The sequence below is a fragment of the Peromyscus leucopus genome, chromosome 8b (assembly GCF_004664715.2).
Source record: "Peromyscus leucopus breed LL Stock chromosome 8b, UCI_PerLeu_2.1, whole genome shotgun sequence".
In the NCBI taxonomy this organism is placed as follows: Eukaryota; Metazoa; Chordata; class Mammalia; order Rodentia; family Cricetidae; genus Peromyscus; species Peromyscus leucopus.
The window spans coordinates 87,816,272-87,831,033 of record NC_051086.1 but is presented as its reverse complement, the minus strand read 5'-3'; the positions used below and the strand labels follow the sequence as shown (position 1 = coordinate 87,831,033).

The window sequence follows — 14,762 nt, the reverse complement described above, 5'->3', positions numbered from 1 at the left end:
AACTTCATGAGTTTAAAAACTCACTACTTCTGAATTTTAAATTGGCATATAATGACAGGGCATGTCTGTGTAAAGTGTGAAACTGCATACACAAATACACTGTACAACAATCAGATCAGGGTAGCTAGTATTCTTTGTTGAGTTAGACGACTTCCAGCTCCTCTCAGCTGTTTTTTGAGATATATTTAAAACACATTGTGGTTTGTTTATATCCATAGCTTTCTTTCACATTAACTTCTGAGTATCACCATCACCACCACCACCGCCATCATCATCATCATGATCTGTAGTTTGAGAAGAAAGTAATGAGTTCACAGATGATGCATGGACAGCAGGGTGTTTGGGTCAACTCTAGTGAGGGAGAAGTCTATCTGCTATTTTGGTTTCTCACTCTCTTCCACCTTTCCTGAACCCCAGCGTTCAGTGTATTACTTGTTGGTTTGGTTCACACAGTTGCAATGATCCATACAGGATCACACTGCTCTGGTATACCTAAGTCTGGCTTTAAAAATCCTTTAGTGGGGATAGGGGAGATGGGGAAGCTGGGCTGATAAAGTTGGAGGACCTGAATTCTGTCCCCAGAACCTATTTGGGGGGGAGGGAAGCTTGATGTAGTGGTGTGATTGTAATTCCAATGCTAGGGGAGGAGACAGAGGCAGATAGGTCCCTTGGGGCTCACTGGTGAACCAGCCTGGCCTGCTTGGGGAACTCCAGGATAGAAAGAGATCCTGTCTCAAAAAAAAAAAAAAAAAAAAAAAAGTGATATTTGGAGGAATGATACCCAAGATTGTCTTCCGGTCTCTGCCCAGGAACAATTGTAAATGAGCATGCATGTACGAGTGCACATATGCACCAAAATAAACAAAGCCCACAAAGCCGCTAGGATATCTGTTCACAGATGTGTTGTGACTGGAATAATCCAGAGAGGTGATGGCTTATGCTGAACTAGCCCCAGACTCCCTGGGAGGGGCAGGTAGAGTCCTGCTGAGGAACAGAGGACGCCGGGGCACCCTGTGAAAGAAGTGTCGTCACACCTACACCCCATCCTGGTGCTGGTGGCAGAGCTGCGAGTATCATTAGGTTCCTGGGGAGGCAGGTGCTGAGATGACGGGACAGTGTTGAAGGGACACAGGAGGACCAGAGCAGGAGTGAGGCGACAGAGAGGCTGTCCAGAGCAGGCGATTCTGCTGTGAGGGGACAAGAGCTTCAGTGAGGATAGCATTGATGTTCAGTTTTTATCTCTAAAGATAATCTTTTTAGCTTCATCTGAATACCAGTTTTGTGGCTTCCTCATATTTAGTGTTTATTCTAACCTAAGTAGGTCAGAGTTGAGGTGTTTATTTCTCTTCTAGAGTTTGTATTCTGGAAACTCTCCAACTGAAGCCCTCTTCCAGAATCCCTGGGGCCTGGAGAGATGAGGAAAGGCGTGATGCAGGGGAAAGGGAGAGCTGGGCTTTAAGCCAGTGGGATGTCGGTTTGACTTTGCCCTTGAATGACCACGTGGTCTTGCTAATGTCTTAGTCGTGTTTCCTCACCTGTCGAGTGGAGAAAAACGGCGCCTCTGTTACGCAGACTAAATGAGACAAAGACACAAGTTAAGTGTTCAGTACCCGGCGATTCCTGTTGTCATTCCTGTTACTGGTGTATACTATGGGCTGCAGGCCAGAGCGGCTGCTACTTCATGCATTAGTACAACCAGGCTCCCAGCTGAGAATTCGTCTCTCACATCCTCTTAATTCAACCCGTTCCTCTTTGGTGGCTTGGCATGTTTCAGCCCCTCTGGTCCTGTAAGAATCTACAGAGAAGGCCCAGGAGGAGAGAGGTCCACACATTCATTTTCTCCCCCTATGAGTCTCAACTTTGTAAAATGAGGGTGGTAAAACCCAACACATAAGACTTCAGCCTCCGTAAGGAGAGCAAAGTGTCTGTTTGGTTGAACGCTGCGCCAGCACTTGGCACACAGCAGCAAAAGAGCCATGTAGGGAATGAATGGCACAAAAAGGCGTCTAGAGGTGATGTCTCTTACTTTGAAGAAATCCAATATTTACATACTTGTAACCTCGAGTGTTCTACCTGAACACCCTGGAGGGTGTGTGTGTGTGTGTGTGTGTGTGTGTGTGTGTGTGTGTGTGTGTGTATGTGTGTGTGTTTTGCTGAGAATGGAACCCAGGGTTTTGTGTGCCAAATGTGCTCTACTACCAAAGCACAACCCCAGCCCTTTTGCACTGGTGTTCACCTTCTGACCAGAGGATGATGGGAACACAGAGTCCCCTGAAGTGTCTCCCCTTTGTCCTTTCTCTGAGGGAGTCACTTGAACAATCTTTTCTGTTCTTCCCCTCATATTCATGAGCAGGAGGGCAAAGGCGAGAGGTGGCATGTGTCTCCTGGGAATAGCAGAAGGTAGGACAAGGAGGCAGTGTTGAGGGGGGGGGGAGCCCAATGTGACTCTAGAATTCCCTGATAAAAATTCTCCCTTTACAACTCCCCACCCTCCTTGGATCTCTGTTTATCATCTCCTCCCAGCTGCAAGAATCCTGCCCTTCTTGGCAGAAACAGCCAGGAAGCATGCCCACAGGAACCGCAAGTCATGAATCAGCAGACAGATAATTAATCGGGCAAGGGGCGTGTATGTGACTGAGCAGCTTTGGGGATAAACCGCTTGGCTTATCCCTCCTCTCTTTGCTGCCCACAGGGTGGCTTTTTATATCTCACCATCCCCTCCTCTGCCTTCTCCCCAAGTGGAAGAGTCATGTGCCTACTGCAACTCAGGTCACTAGTGGCTAAGAACCTAGGAGTTGGGAATGAGGCTTGCTCGAGGCTTCTTCGCTTTGGAAGCTGCCAGAGTTTATTGGGACTTGAGACTCTGCAGCAAAACAATAAAAACTTACCTTTCTCTCCAGGCACACGGTGTTCCTAGAAAACTTCCACCCCCTTAAAGGGCTAGGATTGGGGCCAGTTAAGAGCACTTGCTGATCTTGCAGAGGACCCGAGTTTAGTTCCCAGAACCTACGTAGGTGGTTCACAAGTGCCTGTAACTTCAATTTCAGGGGACCCGGCTTTCTCTTCTGATCTCTTGGGCACTGTACACACTGTGCACATACATACATGCAGGCAAAATAATCATACACACAAAATAAAAATACATACATCTTAAAAAAGGATTGGGCTAGAGAGATGGCTCAGTGGTTTAGAGCATTTAATACTCTTCCAGAAGACCTGGGTTCAATTTTCAGCACCCACATGAGACAGTTCCCAGCTACTTGTAACTCCAGTCCTTGAATGCACATGCTGCACATAAACTCATTTAGGTACACCCCCACACAGAAACAGATGAAAATAAAGAAGTCTTTAAAAAAGTTTATCACTGAAGTATAGCTTATGTACCATGGAGTTCAGCATCCTCAATGTGCAATTCTGAGTGCTTTGGGTAAAGACATACGGTCAAATAATCCCTACCATAATGAAGATAGGGAATATTTTCAGAGAAGTTCCCTCCAGCTTCTTCGTAAATCTTCTCTTCCTACTTCTGGTCCCTGGTAGCCACTGATCTGTCTCCTGTCCCCATCGATCTGTTTTACAGAATGTCATAGAGATGAAACCATAGTGTGTAGGCTTTTAAGTCTGGCTTCTTCTACTTGTAATGTAGTGTAGTTCACCCAAGGTGTTGCTTGTATCAGTGATTCCGAGAGCTCATGGGGCCATCCCGTCCTCCTGCAGTGAGATATTACCTTGAAAGCAGTGAGGCTATCGCCATTGACCACGGAGATGCCACCAGTGTTCTGTTGGAGAGACACACTCGAGCCATGTTGAAGCCTTTGGAGTTTCCAACTGCTAGAAAAAGAATTGAGGGTTTGGCATCAGTCTCCATGTTTTATTTTTATTATTCTTGGTCCTAAAAGCAAAAGATACTTTCAAATATATTTTTATTAGTTTTTAAAAATAGTTTCATACAATATATTATGATCATTTTCCTCTCATTCCTTCTCCCCAGCTTCTCCCAGATCCATCCCCCCTTCCAACTTTACCTCTCTCTCTCTCTCTCTCTCTCTCTCTCTCTCTCTCTCTCTCTCTCTCTCTCTCTCTCCTTTTTTCTATAACCCACTGTGTTCCGTTTGTGCTTCCTGTATACTCACAGGTGTGGGACTGTTCACTGAGGCAGAGGCCACCTTCTGGGGGCCACATTCTTGAAGGAAACTGACTCTCCATTCCCCAGAGGCCATCAGCTGTCAGTATTGCTTCAGTTAGGGGTGGAGCCTTGTGAGCCATCACCCCTCCATGCTGGAATGTTGACTGGCAGGACCTGGAGCAGTGACCGAAGGTGCTGTGATGTGAGTACAGCTGTCCTGTCACATCCAGAAGACGCCGTTTTACTCCAGTCCTACCCAATCTCTGGCGCTTACAATCTTTCTGTGGTCAAATACGTCACAGTTCTTCAGGACGAAGGGCTGGTTAATACACTTGGAGCCATTCTACTGCTCATGTGTTCGGTGGCATCTCTGAAAAGCAAAGTTGAACCCAACAACTCCTTAGCTGTCACGTTCCTGCAGAAGACTGCTGTCATCCCCGCTGTTCCTTTCCCTAGCAGGTCAGGGAGAAGGGATGAGGTGGATTCGTGCTCGTCATTAAGAAGTCCGATTTTGAAGGTGTTCCTATTTGAATCCTCCACAGCGTTTATAGTCAGGAAAGTGGTGTATTCTACTCAGACATTTCCTCCTGATATGTAAAATTATCACATGTGTGCAGATGTGTTTTCCTGTACTTAAATGTGTGCTCCATGCCACTTTCTTTTTCTTTTTTTCCTTTTTCTTTTTTCGAGACAGGCTTTCTCTGTGTAGCTTTATGCCTTTCCTGGAACTCACTTTGTAGACCAGGCTGGCTTCGAACTCACAGAGATCCGCCTAGCTCTGCCTCCTGAGTGCTGGGATTAAAGGCGTGTGCTACCACCTCCCTGTACCACTTTCTTTTTTGTAGAAAAAAATTCCCAAGAAAAGAGCATCGAGCCTGCAGTTAAGAACTGCATCGTGTCATAGCTCTGTAGGCTTTCACGTCAATTTGCTGGATAACTGAACATGTTGTCTTACCTGTGGCCTTCGTCCTGGTGTCTCAGAGGCTGAGGAGTGGGTGAAGGGGCAGATGGAGAGATTTTCTTCTGCTCTGGTCTCTCCTTTTCTCATCTCTTCCTGGAGACCTTTCTCTTTAACTGCTTAGTGATTTGGATCTCCACGGAAAGCTTCTTTGTGGAGCAAGAAGTCCTGAGGTTAGAATCAGGCTTGAAATATTGCACTAGAAGAAAGTTCCAGAAGGTTGGCAAAAGGCATGCTCAGTAGCCACTTTATAAGTCCCTATAAGTCATATCTCGTTGCTGATGAAATTCTGAAAATCTGGCCTGTGAGCTTGTCTCCCCGAGTGATTGATAACTCTCCCAGAATAAGCCCAGGCTGGAACTGTGTGTGAGGAGTATGTATGAGCATCTCACCTGAGACCAGGGAGTTTTCACTCTTGGGAATTCTACCCTTGAGAACAGAGCACATTTCTTCCTGAATAGCTCCAGAAGCCCATGGGGATAGACTGGCCAAAGTTTGTTTTTCTGCATTCTTTTCTAATCAACAAATAAAAATCCTATGTATGATATATAACTTATTTTGAAATGTACACATTGTGAAATGGCTAAATCAATCTGCATAACACATGCATTAGCTCTATAGTTATCACTTATTTCTGGTGAGGATACTTAAACTACCTTTTTACTTATTTTCTTTTCTTTTACTTTTTGGGATAGGGTCTCTCTATGCAGCCTTGGCTGTTCTGGAACTCTGTATTTAGACTAGGCTGACCTCAAACTCACAGAGATCTGCCCACCTCTGCCTCCCAAGTGCTGGGATTTAAGGTGTTTGCCACTAAGCCCAGCTAAACTGCTTTATTAAAAAAGCATTTTCAGGCTTGGCGGCAGTGGTGGCACATGCCTTTAAGGCAGAGCCAGGCGGATCTCTGTGAGTTCGAGGGCAGCCTGGTCTACAGAGCGAGATCCAGGACAGACACCAAAACTACACAGAGAAACAAAAACAAAAACAAAAAAAAAGCAATTTCAAGTAGAAGATACATTATTGATAACTCTAGTCACCATGTTATATACAGATCTCTTGATCTTTCTTTTATTCTGTAATCTGGACCACCATTCTCTTTCTCTTTGTATCTGCCAAAGTTGATTGTTGTGTTCCTGACTGGCTTTGGGATGTTGAAGACATAGTTTGTGGAAGCCCACCAAGCTCTGGAGAGCCTACATCAATGAATACAAGCATGGGAAAGGAGGCAGAACCAAGAACATTGAAAATTAGCTTTAGTTTTCCTTTAGACAATAAAAGTGATTCAGCTTGTAAAAATAGGCACTTCAGGGGCTGGAGAACATTTACTTGTAAGCACAAAATCTGAGTTCAAATCTCCGGAGTCCATGTAAAAGGTGGGCATGTCTGCAAGTTCCTGTAGGCCCAGTGCTAGGGAGCAGAGACAGATAGACCCCAGGAGCTTGCTAACTCATCAGCTTAGTGAAATAGTGAGCCTCAGGCTCAGAGGGACCCTGTCTCAAAGGAATACCGTGGAGAGGGATAGGACAGGACAGTTAACAGCTGTACTTCCACATACACAGTGTGTACAGTGGCACACACAGGTACGCCCAAAATAAAATAAGAAACAAGCAGCGCCAGAATGTAACAATGTAGACAATACAAGTTACTTGTAGGTTCATGTTTAGAGAACCACTGTTGACAATCATCCTTGAGTTTCCCCCATACATATGTCTCTCTATATCATCATTTATCATTATTGTTACTTCTCAAATAGGACCACCCATGGTAGGATCATTGCCACTTGATAATATACTCTAGGCACTTTAAGGTATTTATTTTTATTTTATGTGTATGCTTGCTTACTTATGTGCATGAGTGTGCACTGCATGCACACCTGGTGTCTGAGGAGGGTGTTAGATCCCCTAGAACTGGAATTACAGGTGGTTGTGAGCCACCATGTGGGTGCTGGGAATTGAAACTAGGTCCTCTGCAAGAGCAACAAGTGCTCTTACCCACGGATCCATCTCTCCAACCCTACTCTATGTATGTTTTACGTCAGCTTATGGCTCTCCTGTTTATCCCAAAGGCTATAATTCTTGCAGAAAATGCAAAGGGCAGAATGATATGTAGTACAGCAGAATACACATAGCTGTTCTGTTGGTATTTATTTGCAGCTACAAATAAAGTCACAGAGACATAGTCTTGTATATCATGTTCCTCTGTGGAAGTTTCTGCAAATGTAACTTCTTTTTTCTTTTCTGTTACCTTCCTTTCCTTCGATACAGACTCTCACTTGTAGCCCATTCTGGCCTTAAATTCACTATCTTGTGTCTGCCTTCTCTGTACTGGGATTTCAAGAGTAATTTCTTAAATTTGTGTCGGGTAGGCCAAAGGGCATGGATATATTATTGGTTTTTAATTGTTTTGTGACAGAAGTATATGACCTAATATCAGGGCTTCATGCATGCTAGACAAGCACTCGACTACTTAGGACCCCTCCCCTGCCACAGTTTATTGGTTTATTTTAGATAAAATCCTGCTGTTACCCTAGTTTGATTTCAAGTCTTAGACTTACTCTGTCTTCCCATCTCAGAATCCGGACTACAGGTATTACTGTGTTTGAGTTTATTTTTTGAGATAGGGTCTCAACCTACGATGAGATACAACTGACTTTATAGTGAGGCTGTCCTTGAACTCCTGATCCTCCTATTCCTACCTCCCAGGTGCTGGGATTATATCTGTGGACTACCACTCCCATTTTAGATTTTAATAAATGTTGCTAAAACAGTCTTCCAAAAACAGTTGAACTGATTTGCCTTCAAGATTGGCTGACAGCTAGAATTGTCCACATCACAGCCCCCTGCCCCCCTGCCATGGAGACTGTGGAGAAAAGAGCTAAGAGGGACACCCCGGAACTGCAAAGCTGGATGCTAAGGTCACCTCCAGGGCACCGCTGGGGTGGGTGTCTAACAGAGCATGGTACAGGCATGCCTCTCCTGTGCACTGAATGAGTCAGTTGGGAGGTGGAGCTGGTGTGAATAAAATATTCCAGAACTCTAAAGCGCAGCATTTGGCCCAGATTTTAGGCCATCAGGAAGAAATGTTCACTTGCATATCGAGGGACCTCAGGTCCAAGAATGCTATCTGCAGATTCTAGAGTATTCGTGGCCCCGTTGACATTTTCTGGTTCCGGAAGAATATACATGTTCAGGGCCAATAGCACCTCAAAGATCCTCTAATCTAGTACAATTTGTTTTCACAGAAGAGCTAAAAGAGAGATTCGAAGAAGTGAGAGACTCTCCAAAGTCACAAACTAGTTTAGTGACTAGTGAGGTCTGGTCCTGGGGGCTCCTGTCTCCAGCCAGGGCGATTTCCTCCCTCCATCCCATCAGAGACAAAAGGTCCTCTTCTGTGGGACCCTGAGGTAAAAAGGAAGATGAGGTGCATTCGTAGTGCCGGAAGTAATTGGAGTGAGGATGCGGGGGAAGGAAGCAGATCATTTATGGAGCATGGGGGCTCCTTCCCATATGTTAGCTCACTTAATTCTCATATAGTAAATATTATGCCCATATTTGGGAGACCCAGTTGGTGGGGAGGGGATAAAAATAGCTGTCTGGGGTTTTCAGAGCTTGTCTGATAAAGCTGGGTGGCCTGCTAAGTCCTGGGGAGCAGTTATAAATCTTGAAGAGGCATGGGACCTATTTTAAAGAGAGCACCAGAGAGGTGTAGGGGTGCCACTGAGGTGGCATGGTCTGGAGAACGGCAAAGCAGACGTTGGACCCCTAGAACTGCTTTCTCTGTCCCTTGTTCAACTGGCATGACTTTATTTCCTGAATTCCCCAGGGCGAGGTGTTAACTTTAGACCACAACTGTTCATAGGAAGGGGTTTTGTGGGCTTCATCCACAGCTTCCTGACTAACCCGCTTAGAGATGGTAACCAGACATGATCTGGCTTCACTTACAAAGGTACGGTCTAGTGGCTGAAGGGTCAGTGAAGTGGGATGGCCAGTGGTCAAATCATATGAACCTTTTCTAAAGGGAGAGTACTTGCTCAGGTTCATACATGCCTTTCTCAGTTCTACATGCCTAATCCATCAGCAAGTCCTTGGAAAGCATCTAGAGTCTGACCACACCATTAACACCACTGCCCTTTAAATCCAAACCATTGACATCTGTTGCCCGGACTGTTTTAATAATATCCGAATTGATCCATTTTCCTCTGGCTTTGATCCTGTCGGTGCACTTGGTGGTCAGGCTGAGTTTCTCCCTTCGCTTCTCAGATCCCTTCAGCATTCTCACTGTGGTGAACACCAGGCTCCAACCGTGTACGGCTTCCTAGTGTTGCTCCCTAGTTCTCCAGTCTTCTCTCTGCCTCTCTCCTCCTTCCTCTGTCCTCCTGCTACTTCTTCAACAGGAGGAAGTCCATCCAGCTCTGGTCTTTGTTCTTTGCGGAATGCTTCCCACATTCTACTCCTTAGCATCATTGCAGAATGACCACTTCCCACAAAGGCCTCTCTGGGCACTTCCTGTAGATGGGACCACTCTCATTCCCCAGTGCTCTGCCTTGCTTTCTTTGTCTTTGAGCATTTGCCGTGGCTTCTGCTGTTTGTTTCTTTGACATCACCTTCCTCACCAAAGCATGAGCATCACAGGGTCAGGGCTTGTTTAGTTCATCTGTGTGTCTCCAGCGCCTTAGAGAGTGCTGAGCGCAGGTCGGTGCTCATCAAACGCTTGTTGAGCCAATGCATGAATGAATGCTAGAGTACCATTGATAAATGGTGAGCAAATGAATGAACGAATGCTAGCACCATTGATAAATATTGATGGAAAGTTTTAAAGCTAAAGGAACCTCTTTTCTGATCTTATCCATGGTTGGATGAGACATGGCAAAGTTTCCATTCCAGGATGGATTTTTTTTTCCAGTCCATGAAAGTATCTCAGGACACTGTTCATCAAAATAATGTCACATGTGGCTATGGAAATGCTAATCCGCTTAAAATTAATTTCTTAGGACTGTTGTGACCAAGTCCCATAAATTGGACATCAGAAATGTGTGTCTAAGATTCTGAGTAGAACTCATTTTTTGTCTCTTTGTAGCTTCTAGTGGGGACTGGTAATCCTTTGGTACACCCTGGCATCTAGCTTCGTCACTCCAGACTCTGTCTCTGATGCCACATGGTGTTTTCCATCTGTGTCTGCCTTCACCTGGGATTTTCCCTTTCTTACAAGCACATCAGTCATCTTGGATTAGTGTCCACACTAATGACCTCATCTTGTTTCCATCTATAAGTTCCCAAATATGGTCACATTCACAGGTACTGGGGGGTTAGGACAACAGTATATCTTTGTGTGTCGGGGGATATATTCAACCAATAACATACTTTAATATTCACTCATGATGGAGGTGAAACACACATAATTTCTATTGTTAAATTCCACATTTAATTGGCTCTGGTGCACTTAAAATGATTTAAAATCTGAAATCGGATACTCCTGCATCCGTGGTCTTCAATTTGATAAGATATTGGAGTCTGAGCTCTCTATCACCTCTGATATCACAGAAGTCGTGTCTCTGCCTTCCTTTGGCTACTGAGCTCCCCTTAAGGGAGAAAGAAAAACAAAAGAACATTCTTTTCGACTTGTGCTTGATAAGCCTTGTGTACACCTAGGACCGTTAGCATGAGATGTTTTGTTCACTCCCTCACCCATCCAGGAGATTGCAATGGGAGATCAGGCACCACCTGGTCACCTACTGTCCCCATGGACCTAATTGGGCTAAAGGGCAGGGCAGGGCTGAGGCTGCTGGCCAGGAATTTTCTCTGGCAGGCCGTAGGAGAGATGTCCATGGTGCTCACTAGTATGGACCATCCTCCATTCTCACGCTAAGCCCTGAAGGTCCCTGGCCTCATCAGGGTGTCCTGTCCCTACATCCTGTCTCATTGGACAATGTGTCCTCAACACAACCCGTTATGACTTCCCCTGGTTCCATTCCCCTTCCTTGTTCCTTTTGCCTCTCCCCCTCCCCCGACCTTTTATCTTTTTTCTGGTTCTGCAAACCAGGCCGATGTGCCAGACCACAGCCGTTTATTTCTACTTTCCAGGCAAACTCCTTGGCTGCCCTCGCCTGTCTTTCCCAGTGACCGTCTTTTCTCAGCCGCTACTCCTAGACTGGATTTTTGAATACATATTCCTTGCTCTGTTTAGATTTTTTTCCTCCTCATCTTGATACTTTTTGGCTCCTTACTCCCATCTTAACCACCCCCTGTTCAGGGTTTAATTAGCGTTGTGCCTGGTGTCCTATAAAATGACTTTAAGGAATGAAAAAAAAAATAGTAAAATAGTTGTCTACTCTAAATAGCTTGAAGCTAAGGATAAAAATGGCAGCAACAGAAACAACTCCAGCATCAGCATCCACTGAGAGCTTTATGTGTGCCAGCTGTTGCGTTCAAGGATGCTCACTTAAGCATTACAACCTCCCGTTGAGGACCAGCTCTGGTCAGCCTAGCTCGGCTTCTTGGATCAAGTCTTGTGAGGACAGGTTTTGGGTGTCATCCATTGTTTTCACTGACGGTTGGTGAGGACCCCCTCTTGTCCAGTAGGCCCTTCTGGACTACAGAGGCTGAGCAGGAATACAGGCTTTATGAATGACTGGAAACTGGAGGAGACCCACATGTTCAGTAGGGAGGGGCAGCCTGGGAGCAGCAGTCCTTTGAATCAGCCTGGTCCCAGCTCAGAGACTTCTGATGAGTCAGCCACTTTCAACCGCGGCATTCCAGGGCTCCTGCCCTTGGTGGCAGGACTTGGTTGGGGAGATTGTTGGGGGATCATTGGTTCTTACACTATCAACCTGGGATTCATTAAAAATAAGAGATCAAGGGAGCGGGGTAACCATGACTCTCTAAAGGACAGATCCCTGCAGCTTGGCTCATCCTCTGAGGTCAGGGGCTGCTGGTGCACTGGGAGGGGCCTGCTATTTCTTATTCTTATTTCATGTTTGGCCAGGCTTTCTATTTGCAGCTGTAACTCAGGGACTCACAGGCATGCTAATTTGAGAATGGCTGAATGGCTGAATGGACAGACTGGGGAAGGTTTTGAAAACTAACTTGGGCTGGGCTGCTGAATGGCTCAGGAAGGTAACGGCACTTGCTGCCAAGCCTGACAGGCTGAGTTTGATTCTCAGGACCTACACGGCGGCAGGAGAGAACCAGCCCTGGTTCTCTGGCCTCCACGCTGTGGCACATGTGCTCATAGTCTTTCTCGTTTGCTCTCTGCCAAACAAAACGAACAAATGTAATGAAAAAGAACTTGACGGGACCCACACATCTACACTTTTCATTTTAACCACTTCCTCTCTTTCTAGTGGACATTGATGGTTTTTATGTCCAGGATCACTCTTAGCTGCTAGTCTCCATGGAAACGCTCCAAAGAGGGGAGCTACCTAAAATAGTCCAGGGTGGGTTCCTCTCAGAACTCTTCTGACCGAGCTATGATGAAGAGGGGCTGTGTTCATGTCCCCAGGAGAGAACAGCTGTGAAGCTGAGATCTGGCCAGACTACCCTTGCAGGGGGAGGCCTTGGGTGGCATTATTGGTTTTGTAGGCTCAGAACCCGGCATCTGTGGAAAGATCAGCCATCTTTCCTCCATCGCACATTGCATTGTTGAGAATTTCCCCAATTTGATGCACTGGGGCTGGGCTTGGGATCAGTGCCACAATTGTCAACTCACAATACACACACACACACACACACACACACACACACACACACACACACGCTCTTACAACACACTCACACATTCTTACACACACACTCACACACTCTTACACACTCACTCGCATACTCTTACACACACTCACACGCTCTTACACACACACACTGCCTGTCTCTCTCTTACACACTCACTGTCTCTTTCTCTCACATACACACTCACATACACACTGTCTCTCACACTCATTATCTCTATCTCTCTCATACACACTCATTGTCTCTCTCTCACACACTCAGACACACTCACACAGTCTCTTTCACACACACCCATTGTCTCTCTGTCTCTCTCACACACACTTACTGTCTCTCACACATATATACACACTCACTGTCTCTTTCACACACTCACACACTCATACTCTCTCTCACACATACACACTCACACATATGCACACACTCAGGTTTTATTCATGTCTAGAATAGAACTCCAGGAGTTATTCATGGACTTGTAGTAACAGTTGGAGTGGAGACTTTTGAAACAAGATAGAGACAAGCTTCTGAGGAAATTGGAAGCAGAAGTGTTACAAGGATTTCATGTACAATCCAGTGTTTTGAAGAGATTAACGATAGCCTATATTGTCTGAGGCTCCCTTTATATATTATATGTACATGTTTATATAGCTATATATCTAAATGTACTTCTAGATATTGAAATAGACTCTTGCTATGACTGGCCAAGTTCTTGCAATATAGTCCAGGCTGGCTCCAACTCATGATCATAATCTTTCTGTAGCCACCTGACTGCTAGGGTACAGGTGTGCCACCAAGCCTGGTCTACAGGTCTAAGTCCAGAATTTTGGTACAGTGTTTAGAAATGGACTCCCTGTCCCCGAACCTTTCAGTTGGCACCAGTCCGTGTTTGGACTGGTTTAGGCAGGCAGGAGGGCTCCAGCGGTTCAACGGACCTGTCCTTTCCTTTGCCTCTCCTCCTTCCTTCCTTCTCTTATTTTATTTCTGTGCTGGGGATGGAACCCAGGGCCACGTGCATGCTAAACATTCATGGTACCACTGAAATATTTTTCTAGGCTCCTAAAATGTAATTTTAGAAGGTATAATTTTCATACATACAAACAAAAAATGTCTATCAAAGGCTTTAGTCAGTTTAAACAGTGTGGGAAACAGAAGGTTGTTGGACCTAGTTCAAAAGGGAATTCAAGGAAGGGAGTTTTATAGTTGGCTAGGCATGTGGAAATGAATTGGCCAATGGATTTTTAAAAACTGGCTAATGTCTGTAAAACAATCAGCTTTAACCTTCAGTTTGTGTGTTCTCTACCAGGTAGACGTCATTGACATTTTTGTTAGACAGATCACATGTGTTTTTCTCATAAAAATACATTTATATTATCATTAATTTCCTGTGTTAACCTCTATCAGTACAAAGTTATACAACATCCTAATCAGTTCAAGACAAAGATACAGGTAGTCACCAGGCAGTGTTGGCACATTTAATTCCAGCACCGGGGAGGCAGAGGCAGGTGGATCTCTAAGTTTGAGGCCAGCCTGGTCTACAGAGTGAGTTCCAAGACAGCCAAGGCTACACAGAGAAACCCTGTCTCGAAAAACCAAAACCAAACCAAACCAAAATAAAACAAAAGGTGCAGATAGTCTCTGACCATGACAGGCCATTTTCCGAGTGTGTTCTGTCCAAATGTTGAGATGGATAGAATTCAGTCATAATAAAATAGATGTTTGACTAGATGAGAAGTTTTGGAGATATCAGGAAAACACCCAAGTAATTAGGATTATTCTGTTGGAAATAGATTTGTTGGGGACAAAGCCATAAATAATAGTTATGACCAAAGGGGGCCCTTCAGAAAGTTGGTAAGAGAACTGACAGGGCTAACTGGACTCACGAGAAGGAATAGATGATCTTCCTTCTGTTCCTGGGAGAAAACGCCTTCCCTGAGGCACTGTAGGCAGAGGGGGTTTATTT

The 14,762-nt window shown here is 45.2% G+C and overlaps 1 protein-coding gene across 1 annotated transcript in view; it reads left to right on the top strand.

The window, feature by feature from the left end:
- Itgb3 (integrin subunit beta 3) overlaps window positions 1–14,762 on the top strand; it is a 58,289-nt gene that overhangs the window by 1,274 nt on the left and 42,253 nt on the right. The gene's annotated exons all lie outside the window — the stretch shown is intronic.